Raw genomic sequence first — 11,875 nt, 5'->3', positions numbered from 1 at the left:
CCTCCACTCCCACCCCCACCCCCGCCTCCTGAGGCGCCCTCCCCACCCCCACGGGGCCCCCCCTCTCTGGATGTCCACTCCAACCCCCCTGCGCCGGTGCTCCAGCAGGTCACCGGGCCTTATGCCCCTGTCCCTCCCACCCTTGCTCATCCCCAGTACTGGGCCTGGCGGGGAGACGGCACGTTTGTCGAGTGAATAAGTGAGTGGCTGAGGAAGCTCGTTTCCGAGTCCCACAGCCGGACTGACTCAGCCGATGAGTTCAGAAGAAATAGAGAATCCTGTAGGAGCGGGCTTGGGGGCAGGGGCGGGCGACCGAGGAGGGCAGAGGATCTGCTCCCTGTCACTCGGGGCGTCCGCGGGCAGAGGGCGGGGCGGTTTCTGGAGCCGACCGGGGAAGGCAGCGCCCGCCGGCTCCGCGGAAGAGGCCGGGCTCTGGCCGGAAACACCTGGCGGGCTCCGGTCTCTCCCCGCGGGCTTCGCTCCCTGATTGCTGGCCGAGGTGAGCCACTGCCCCTCGGAGGTGGAAGACTGTGGGGAGTTCGGCCCCCTCGTCCTCAGGACTGTCCCCCGTTACTGGAAAAGTTACCACAGCGAGCATTCTTCTGACAGGAAGTTGGTGAGGTCTGTGTCGCTCGCGAACAGGTGAAGGGGGAGATGTGTTTCGGCAGCTGTGACCGTCCTAAGATAGGCCCAGAGCAGCGGTCGAGGCAAATCCAGACAGGAAGCTGGGATTAGCACCCCCGAGCTGCCCTTCCCCCAGCCTCCTCTAGGGTTCAGCCCCTTCCTGGCGGTCCTGGGGTCCAGAACCAGGAAGACCACTCGCTCCCACCGCCTCCTCCCAACTCAGCCCCTGTCTGTGGGGGAGGGGCTGTGGGCAGCGCTCCTGTCCCCTGGGTCTCATTGCTTCAGTTGCCATCAGCAAGGGCCCCAGTGAGTAGAGCACAGAGGTACATCTCTCCCTCTCCACCCTCATTCCAGGTAGACAGAAAACCAACATCGTGCTCGCCACCAACAAACAAACCTTGACCAAGAAAGTGCCTGTGTGTGCAAGGTGCCATCTGAACACTGGAGACACAGAGTGGTCTGGGCTCTGGCTCCAGCATTGTTGGGAAGTGAAAACGTACCCGTGAAAAGAGAGCAAAAATACAAGACTGCCCCGGGGACAATGAAAAAGAGAGAACTCGGCCACTTAATGGAAGCCAAGCATCGTGGGAGGGAGGATGCCATCCAGGCTGGGGACCCCGCCCCAGCAAAGGCCCAGATGCGGGAATGGACAGGACCTGAGACGATCCCGTGGGTCAAACCGTCTGGCCGTGGAGGAGGAGCAGGGCAGAGAGCAGAGGTCCCAGTAGCCCAGGCAGGTACAGGCCAGACGCCAATGCCAAGCTGTGGAATTTAGGCTTCACCTTGTAGGTAAAGGAGAAGTATTGGCGGGTTTCGAGCAGGAGAGAAGTAAGGGGTGATGTGCACAGCTGTGCCTTAGGAAGATCCATCTCATTCCCCACGTCTTTGTTTATGTCAACCAGAAGTAGAAATAACAAGTGTCTGATGGAGATGTACCCTCCCAGTGGAATACTATTCAACCACGGACCATTTGGGGACAGAATATCTCTATTCAGATGGAGAGATGTCCAAGAGAGTTGAGCAGAAAATATCAGTAGACACAGTAAGATCTTATTTTTGTTTTAAAAATCGTATGTATATACAGTATCTAGCTGCAGAGAAGCTGTCGGAGCTGCCCCATACCCCCCAGTCTCCCCTGGGGGCTTCTGCAGAGGGTTCCTGCACTCACCCTCTGTCCCTCCACCTGAGGACATTTTCTGGACACAATGAGACAGGCCAGAAGAAGGCCCAGGAGCAGCCCTAAAGCCATAAGGGATGGGAGCTGATAGCTAAGCTCCGAGCTTCCTGGCCTCAGTGGGACAGCTGTGACGTGTCTTCCGGGGAGACTCTCAGTGCTGCTGTGGGCCTGCGTCCCGACTGTCCCCAGGGAGGCCTGCCCACAAATGCACGCTTTACCAGCTTTTCTGCTTTCCCTGCCCCTTCTCCACTCCCTCGCCATGCTTCTTGTGATCTCCTTCCAAAGAAACTACAGCTGCCCCATCCTTGTCTCAGGGTCTGCTTTGGGGGGAATCCCAACAAAGACACCAGCCTCCTGCTGGCTCCACGCCTGCCACCATGCTGCTGAAAACTCCTAGAAAAAGTGACTTTAGTAGCTCCATGATACATTTGTGTTCCGGGAAGTGAAATACGGAAATAGACGTTGAAGAAAATGAGTGCGGGTGTATCATGGTCAAGGGATTTAGCTGAGGCAAAGCTGGAGGCAGGAAGGCCACCACCCTCATCCCTCTAAAGGAAGCTCGGGGACAGGCTGGAGGTGGCTGTGGGAAACAGGCAGGAAGAGGTGATAAACATGAAGCTTATATTTTGGAAAACAAGGCTGGGGTACAAATTGTCTGGATTCTGGTGTTCGATTCAGGCTCTTTGTCAACGGAAACTGAAGCATGTTGCTGTTTGAAGAAAGGAAGGCTGGCAGATTCACAGAAGAGGACGGGGCTGTTGTAGAAGATCTCACATCAGTCCAACAGAGCAGGAGTGACTTTCCGGCTATGTGCCCTGCCTACAATTATTTTCTTTGGCATGTTGAACACTCCACCTGTTTCCTTTGCATCTTTGGATTTTTTTGCTTTTGGGGTTTTCTTTTTGTGTCCCAAGACAACATATACTGAAAGTCCTCCCCACTACCTTGGTAAGTCTATTTCTGAGAATAACCTAAGCATGGGAAAGATTAATACTCAAATGTGTTCACCACAGTGTTACTTTTTTAAGAGTTAAAAACTGAACATTCTTGAGGTCAGGAGTTCGAGACCAGCCTGAGCAAGAGCGAGAACCTGCCTCTACTAAAAACGGAAAAAATTAGCCAGGCATGGTGGCACGTGCCTGTAGTCCCACCTACTCGGGAGGCTGAGGCAGGAGGATCACTTGAGCCCAGGAGTTTGAGGTTGCTGTGAGCTAGGCTGATACCACGGCACTCTAGCCTGGGCAACAGAGCAAGACTCCATCTCAAAAAACAAAACAAAACAAAACAAAACTGAACATTACCCAGCATCCAGTAACAGAGAATGGTTGAGTAAATTAAGGCAATTCACTCAAAAGAATATTGGGCAGTCAATAAAAACCATGGATCTTTCAAATTCCATGTGCCTAAAAAATAAAAATAAAAACCATGGAACTGGAAAATGAACTACCTCCTCTCTTCCCGAGATGAAAATGGAGAGAAAAGGGCCCTTGCTAGGAATTCCAGTGGAAATTTCAATGCTTATTTTTGGTGCAGGTGAGGAAATGCCACTCAGAGAGTGACAATACAACAATGGGCTCACTTCCTAAACGGCACAAAGTGGAAGGAGCTAGAGAATGAAGGCTGAAAGAAAGGAACTAAATATTGCTCTGCACAATTATGTGGCTGGCTGGATATGTGAGAGAGAAGAAACCTTGAAAATACAATAGTGAAGAAATTCCATTCTTCTGCTTAGAGGCTCTGACTGTACTGTTTCCATAAATTACAGTTATGCTTGTGAGATCTGCGAGTGTGGTTTTGTCCAACAGGCACCTGGTGGGACTTTGGGGATGTACAGATAGGTAGATCACGCTGGTGGGATGCCCCGTGATCCCCGGTTTCAAGGTCCCACTCCACTGGAATTGCACCGTGGGATGGAGTTCCAGAGCCCTTCCCTCCCAGCCCCCTGGAATCAGGGTGCCACCAACCACGAGGGAACCTCCTGCTGAAGCTCCCAGGAAGTCACCTTGACCAAACCACTCAGGGAAGACATTGACTGCTCAAACTGGGGGGTGGGGGTGGACTGGGCCATGACAAGGCCAATTCCTGTAGGTTGGGGGGTGCGATTTTCTTTTTTCTTTTTTTTTCTTCATTCATTCCTTCTTTCTTTCCTTCCTTCCTTCCAAACAGGGTCTTGCTCTGTTGACTGGAGAGCAGTAGCATGATCTTAGCTCACTGTAACCTCGAACTCTTGGTCTCAAGCAATCTTCCCATCAACCTCCCAAAGAGCTGAGATTACAGGTGTGAGCCACTGTGCCCAGCCACGGGGTGGGATTTTCTGAGAGGTGGTTCTATTTTTCAGAATTCTTTTGTTTGTAGGTGGCCAAAAATCAATCTAAACTAGCTTAAGGGGAAAGGGTGGGTTTTTGGCTCACATGATGGGACAGTGATGGAGGTAGCTAACAGCTTCACTGGCTCAGGGACCCAAAGGTGTCTCCAGGTCCCCCTCTGCTTCCTTCCTTCCCTCCCCTGCGTCTCCCCTTCTCCGTTTGATGTTCTTGTTCCCTCCTTCTACAGACAAGGAAGACAGGCTTCCTCCACAGGTGGGAGACACATCACAGGCACCTTCAGACTGACTTCAGTTGCTTCAGACAAATTTAGAGACTCCCAAGACGCGAGAGATTGTCTTTCTTTTTGTCTTGGTACATAGAAATCCCAGGGAAGGACTCTGATTGGCCCAGCTTGAGTCATGTGCCCAGCTTTTGGACCAACCACTATGGCCAAGAGCAGTGGCCAGGTATGGGTGATGTCTATCCCTGTGGCAGGGGTGGGGTGACCATCCTATAATCAGCAGCTCTGCAGAATCACATATTTGGGGTAGGGGAGAAGCAGTTCCCCAAAGAAAGAAGAAATACTGTAACCAAGAGAGGGAAGCATTCATTCCCCTTGGGCTGCGGAAAAAAGTCATAATTAACTTAAAACTTTTGTTTTCCAATCAGCCCCATCCCTAATCCAAATGACATATTGTACAAATTAGAAAAATTAGCCCCTTCCCCTACCATCTGCCATAAAATTATCATCTTAAATATACTAATCTCTAATGACTTCAAATGCGACTGGTGCCCAGAATTGTGTAGTGCACAGCTTATGCAACTGAATGTAGCAGCCCTGCCCTCAGCTGTGCTAATACCCTCCAATTACTCCAGTCCCTCTTAAGACAAGTTGTGCCCCATGGAGCGGTGGGCAGGATCCAGGCAGAGACCAAGGAGCACAGCCATAAATGAAAATGACAGTGGCTCCTTCACCTCTCCTCCTGTGCCCACGGAAAGGGAGAAGTGACCCAGTAATCAAGGGGACTGTGACCAGGAGTTCCAGACAGTGACCAGCAGCAAAGCAAACTGGAGCCACAGCAGGGCTGGGAGTGATGAAAGGAGACCCCAAGAAGCAGCTTCAGAGAGACAACTTGGAAAGAACATGAGAAAAAATGTTAGGTTTCCCTCTGCATGCTAGAAGCAGCAGGCGCTTGCAAAGAAGAGATGGGGAAGGCTGGCGCTTGGATTACACCAGTGACAAAACAACGTGGGGATGTTTGTCACAAAGATCAGCAAGCAAAGCAGGATGAAGAACCACACACAGGTGCTCCTTGACTTACAAAGAGGCTGCATCTGGGTAAGCCCATTGCAAAGTCAAAATCCCTAGTCAAACCATCTGAAGTTGGGGATCCTTGTACAGAGAACAGCAACGCTCACACCTGGGTTTGGAAAACAGCCCTGAGGGTGTGAGTGACTGTCCTCGAGGGCCACCCAGAGCAGGGCTGAGATGAAGGAAGTCGCGGCCTGGCAGGAACTTCTCAAAGCACAGCCAGGCCTGGCTCCCCAGGAGGGGCTGGGTGGAGACTGAGGCTGTGTCCACAGAGTCTGGCCAGAGTTGCCAGGGGGCACAGGGGCCACTGGACCCATGCCAGGGCGGAAGGCTACCACTCCCCAGGCCTCCCTGTGCCTGTCTCAAAGGCCACTCTGTCCTGAGCTCAGGTCAGCTCTGTCCTGCCCAGCAGTGGAGCTCTGGGCTGCCAGGGAAGACGGTGGCAGAGATGGGCAGGGGACTGCCAAGGCTGACTGTTTAGGGAGGTTGGGGGCACTTGGGGGACAGGATTCCCCCCAGGGTTCTCTTGCCATCAGCCATGGGGCATTTTGCAGCAGCGCCACTAGGGGTCACCACAGCCCCAGAGTGGGGGGGCGGGGGAGGAGGCTGAGCCAACCCCATCCCTGCCCCACCTCTCCCCTCCCCAAGCTCCAGGGACAGATGCCTAGTCCGTGGGGTGGGGATGCAGGGGTTATAAATGCCCCTCGAGACTTCTGTGTGGTCCAGCTAAACAGCTGGGTGTGTGTGTGTGTGTCTGGGTGTGTGATGTGCGGCATGGCTGTAGGGGTACAGACTGGCATACGCCTGACACAAGTCTAGGGACCATGATGGGTGGCACTGCGTCCATGTGAGCGTGCGCGTGTGTATGGGCGCAGACCACTGCACCGATATAAGTCACACGCCTGAAAATACATAAACGTGTGAGCATGACTGTGGCGGTGGCTGTGTGTACACGCAGATGCACACTCAGTAGAAGTCTCATGTCCGTGTATGTGGCATTTGTATTCGTCTGGGCATGAGTGTGCACGTGAGTGCGTATATGAGCCCTATATGTATATGCGCGCGCCTGTGTGAGCGTGGGTGCGTGTAGGTGTGAGCTGGCGGCGTGTGTGAACGGGCCACACAGCGGGAATGTCTGTGGCTGTGTGAAGGGCGATTCACGTCCCGCGCTGGGCATGTGGGAGCGCGGCATTTGTGCAGGGTGGACGTGAGTGTGTACCGGAGTGACCTTGGTGAGTGAGTCCGCATGTGCCACAGGAGCGCTCCTGGGAGTAAGTGTGACAGGAGATTCGCGTGTGGTAATGAGCCTGTGTAAGTTTGTTGAGGTGGAGGGAGGACCCGCTGATGTGGGCTCATACGTGTGCCCAGTGAGAGTGTGTGTGTGTGTGTGTGTGTGTGTGACAATGGGCGAGGGTGGCGCAGTCTGTCACTGCCGGGGCAGTGAGGCCCGGAGCCCAGGCTGAGCCCAGAGCACACCCGGCGAGGAAGTGTGGCCGAGGCTCCCACCTGAAGATTGGCCCAGTCCTCAGGTTTCACTCATGACCCTGTGACATCAGCAGCAGCAGCTGTCCCCGCCGGCCCGGCCCCCCGGCCAAGTCCCCCAGAGTTCCAGCCCCAGCCCGAGGTGGGCACGACGCTCCGGGCTTGTCAGCGACTGCTCTGCTCCCGTCCAATAGTGAGTACTGCGCCCCTCCACACCCGCCGGGCGGGTACCCCGAGGACCAGGCCACCCTGGCCCCAACCCCAGCCTGGCTCTGAGGAAGTCACCACTTTGCTCTGGGTACTGCTGACCTTCTGCCCACACGGGGCTTTGCCGTCCCGGGCACCACTCTGCCCGGCTGCCCCTGCCGAATCTTCTTGTGCCCTGACCCTCTCTGTCCCCAAACTTGCCTCTCTCTGTCGGTCATCTGCTCTCTCTGCCCCTGCCTGGTGGGCTGTTCCTGCCCTCAGCAAGGTTCCTCACCCCGGTCACAAATGGCCCCGTGGCTAAGGCTCTGCTCCGGACGGGCAAGGGGTGGTACAAGGAACAGGGACTGGGCTGCAGTTTCTCAGGAGAGGAGAGCGGGCAGCCACAACAGTGACTCGGCTTGGCTGTCTGCATGGCTGAAGCAGGGGTGTGGGGGGAGGAGAGCGGCAGGAGGCCGGGGTGGAGGGTGGCTGGTGGCGGCGGCGGCGGCTCCTTTGCTCTGCTGTGAACAGGAATCTTCCAGATGCCAGCAGAGGACACATCTCAGGCTCTGCCCACCGTCCCCGCCCCTCCCTGGCCCACCCAGCATGGTCTGGGCTTTTTTCCTGGAGAAGCTAAGAGCGCAGAGCCCCGGGAAGGGGAGGGGGACGTGGGCACAGGGCAGGAAGCCCAGCTGGAGGGGAAGAAGATGGGGCCAGCGCACTAAGGGGACTCTGGGCGACTCATGAGGAGACACAGGGCCAGAGGGTGGGGGTGGGGGGCAGGACAGGGCAGGCTGAAGACCCCTCCTCCCTCCCTGCTGGCACCCTGGGAAGGAGGGCTGGCTGTGGCTGGTGAAGAAAGTGGAGGGGTCTGAGTGGAGTTGGGGGGATGCGTTTTGGAGGCAGGGGGTGCTGCTTCTCCCAGGACTCTCCAGATTCTTCTGGGGTCATCCCCAAGTCCCCGGCCCGTGGCCGGCGGCCTCACTCGGTGTGGCAGTGGTGTGGACAGCTGTGGTCACTGCACTGGCATTTGGGGCCACATTACCTATGCGGGACAATGTAGAGGCCCAGACATACCAACGGCCTTGGCAACCTACGGCGTCAGGCAGGGCACTGGAGCACAGGGGAGCCGGCTCGAGGGCCTGCGCTGCCCCCAGGCCACGTGTGCACAGCCGGGGCCCTGCCACCCGACCCCCAGCAGCCCTCCACCTCCGCCCCAGGCATCGCTCAAGGGATTGCCCTTGGATTTTAGGGGAGTTGGAGAAGGTAACTAAGGGTCCTTCCTAGTTGGCTCCTGTCCCAGCCTGGCCCTCCTCTTCAGTTCTGGTTAGAAACCTGCACAGGGTGGGCCCTCAGGACTCAGGGGTCACCTCTCCAGCTCCAGGTTGGCCTGAGTGTCAAGGCCGCTCAGCTGGATCCCTTCACCAGGGCCTCTGCCACAACACTGGGCTGGGCCCAGGGAAGGCCTGAGTTAGACACTGAGGATACGGGACCCCTACTCAGATGTTGGGGGGTTCTGACAAGGTCCCTGCCTTTGGGGGCAACTCTGGCCCCCAGAACAGAGAAAAAGCATGGATGGTGGAGGTGGGCCCGGCAGCTGTGGGGAGGGAGAGTTCAGAGGAGGCTCCCAGGAGGAGGCAGAACCAGAGAGGAGGAGTGGGAAGCCTGGCCCCAAGGCCTAGAGAGCAAGTGGGGGGAGGCGGGGGACGGGGGAGGATGGATGCCGAGGACCACTGTACAGGAGATACACATTGTCAGTTCCTTGACCCTCAGGCTTAGAGGTGTCCCGTCACTTCCCCAGGGTGCACAGCGAGTGAGTGACCGGGGCTCTGTCCCAGGGGCCAAGGCCCTGGCTCCCTAGGGAGGACGCTAACCCTAGAGCAGGGCTGGGTGGGGGCAGGGTGAGCTCCTGGGACCCAGGGACAGCAGGTCTCACGGCAGCCTTAGGGTTAGGGGAGGTGCTGGGACTCTAGGCTGTTCTGGGGACTCCTGCAGCGTCCCCAGCCCTGTAATGGCAGGGACAGGCCAGGGCTCCCCATGGCTCCGTCAGAAGGTGCTTGTTGTAGGGGGGATCCCAAGTGCCTTCCGCCACCCCTGCCCCTGCCTCTCAAGTGGCTGGCCCCCCCTTTTGCCGCATCAGCAACAGCTATTTTTATTCCCTGAGTTTTCAGTCAACAGCCCTTGCTGGGGGATGGGGCAGCCAGAGGAGTGAGAGGGGCTCAGGGAGCCAAACGGTGGCAGGGGCCCCTGTGCCCCTCTTAGGAAAGGGCAAAACTCTGATAATCACTGGACCACACTCTGTTTTTGAACTGGTTTATCAAACCGGGTGCCCCACCCACCCCATGGGTGCTAGAAGGTCATAGTCCAGTTTAGACTGGGGCAGTGACATGGACCGGCCGTCAAGAGCCAGGGTCTCTCTCAAGCCCTGAGGGCCTGGCTTCCAGTCCTGGTTTATATATAAGTAACATCTGGCAAGTTACTGATCTCTCTGCCTCAGTTTCCCCATCTGTCAAGTGGGGTGATAATAGGATCATGGTGGGGATTAAATATGCTTGTGGACACGTGAGGTGCCTAGAACAAAGCTTGACATGCAGTCAGCTCTACGTAAGTGTTCGCTAATATTATTGTGGCTGTGACCAGGCTGTGACCCTGAAATATTTAAAATGTTTCGTCATGAGGATAAGAGGAGGAGGGAGGGCGCTACGGGAAGGACGGCCTGGCGTCCAGCCCTGGGCACCCTTCAGAGCTGAGGGGGTGGGTTTCCTATGTGATCTCCCTCGAGTGAGGGTCCTTCCATACAATGGACTGCAAAGCCCCTTCTGGGAGGGCCTGTGGTCTGCAGATGTTGCCGGAAGGGCTATGAAGCAGCAAGGCAGGGTCCCTGCGGCTCACCTGCTCGTAAGATCTGCCATTGACTCTGACCTTTTTTGATGTTGGCAAGTTCTTAGTCAGCCTAAATTTGGAGAAGGATCTCCAAAGAGTAGTTGGTGAGGAAACATCCCTAGAGCAGTTTCTGGGGAAGAGTGAAGTTCCCAGAGCGAGCGGCAGGGCCCGGCTGTGGAAGGGGCAGCCCTGGATGGAAGGACCAGAGGGCCCCACATCAGCCCTTCCTGGAGGTTCCAGGCTGTAGCTATAGGGCTGCTCCTCTAGTGTGGGTGCCTGTGACCCCAACTCCCCATGTCCCAAGCGGAAAGGCTCAAAGCCCATCCTCCCTCTGTGGTTGGGGGGTTGATGGAGGGGCTGGGGAGCCATGTTGGCCCTGGAATTCTCCAGGCGCAGGGGCGGGTCAGGTCTGACCGAGTCCCCTTGTTGGCCTCTTGGAGGAGCTGGCCGGGTGAGGGAGGCAGCTCTGTGTGCAAGGGGGACGTGTCCAAGGGCCAAGTGAGGTGGGCTTAGACGTGTGTGTAGACAGGGATGTGCACACACCAGTCTGGGGGGCATCCATGGTGTCTGGGTCACTGTGCTTGGGGGCTCCTTAAAACAATCCAATGCCCGGCATGGTGGCGTGCCCCTGTAGTCCCAGCGACTCGGGAGGCTGAGGCGGAAGATCTCTTGAGCCCAGGAGTTCAAGGCCAGACTGGGCAACATAGTGAGCCCCCATCTCTAAAAAAAAAGAAAGAGAAAAAAAGATCCAAGCCAATAGAGGGCAGGAAGCCCCAGGCCTGCGTGGAACCCCACCCTTTGGAGCAGCTGGGAAATGACTCATACAGGCGATGAGTGAGTGAGCATGAGAGTGTGCGTGTGCGTGCGTGTGTGTGTGTGTGTGTGTGTGTACGCACACATGTGCATGAGTGGGCTGTTTGGGGCATATATGAGGGTTGATTGGTGCAAATTGACCTGTAGTTCCCCCTGCCCACCCCTGCTGCACACAGCTGCACACAGCTCCCCACATGAAGCCTCAGACGACTGAGCGCAATTCTGCCAGGGCCTGCCAGACGCGCACCCCAGCCCACACCTTTCAGCTCAAGGACTCTGGCCTGCCCTTTGAAGCGGACAGATGGCTCAGGGCTGCGCCAGCCCAGAGGGCAACCTGGATGGGACCTCAACCTGGGCAGGCCCTGTGCTGGGGGACAGCAGCTATGCCCAGCCCAGTTCCCCAAAGGGCTGGAGGGAGGCCGAGCCTGTAGTGGCAAGCACATGGGTTTGGCATGAGACAGAGCTGCGTTCGAGTCCTGGCTCTGCCGCTTGTTAGCCGGGATGATGAAAGTGAAACACCTGGAACGGTGCCTGGCGTGTGACAAACACCAAGTGAACGTGGCCATGATTGCTTCTGGTCAAGGAGTATTTCTGAAGCTTCCACCTCGTGGGCCTGCGTACATCAGCGGGGCAGGTGGATGCACTGAAATTTGGGGGACAGGGAACCAACCCCTCCCACTGCAAGGAGAATCTTTCCCAAGCTGATGGAAGCCTGGGATGCCACATCTTGAGATGAATCCCTTTAACTTAAGGCTCAGATTTGGGAGAAGAAACCCATGCTGGGGCCTTGCTTCTGGGGAGAAAAGGCTTCCAGGGCCAACAGATGAGATGGGAGGTTCAAGGGAAGGGGACACGGTGCATCGAACCCAAACAGCCCATTTATGGGCTTTTATTTCATTAGGCCCGAGCCAAGCAGAGCACTCTGGGTAGAGGAGAAGTCAGGCTTGGGAGAGGAGGCAGAAGCTCAGGGAGGACTAACCAACGTTCTTAGAGCACCTTTGGAGACTGACAGGGAACATGACTGAGTGTGAGAGGAGGGACTGCCAATGTATCCTGAACAGGAAACCAACCTTGGTATACAGTAAGCGCAAA

At 56.3% G+C, this 11,875-nt stretch overlaps 1 protein-coding gene and 1 long non-coding RNA gene across 2 annotated transcripts in view; both read left to right on the top strand.

Annotated features, from left to right (window-relative positions):
* Window positions 1-62: 62 nt before the first annotated feature.
* On the top strand, window positions 63-1,144 carry LOC123620524. The gene is made up of 2 exons (XR_006728895.1): window positions 63-621; window positions 979-1,144. It is a non-coding gene; the product is annotated as an uncharacterized LOC123620524 (long non-coding RNA).
* Window positions 1,145-6,295: 5,151 nt separating this feature from the next.
* Window positions 6,296-11,875, top strand: part of SCN4A (sodium voltage-gated channel alpha subunit 4) — a 43,791-nt gene continuing 38,211 nt past the window's right edge. The window contains exon 1 of the mRNA XM_045525814.1: window positions 6,296-7,094. The gene's annotated coding sequence lies outside the window, so the exon portion shown is untranslated. The remainder of the gene's footprint in view (window positions 7,095-11,875) is intronic.

The sequence above is a fragment of the Lemur catta genome, chromosome 15 (genome assembly GCF_020740605.2).
Source record: "Lemur catta isolate mLemCat1 chromosome 15, mLemCat1.pri, whole genome shotgun sequence".
NCBI classification, from domain to species: Eukaryota; Metazoa; Chordata; class Mammalia; order Primates; family Lemuridae; genus Lemur; species Lemur catta.
This window is presented reverse-complemented; position numbering and strand designations above follow the sequence as displayed.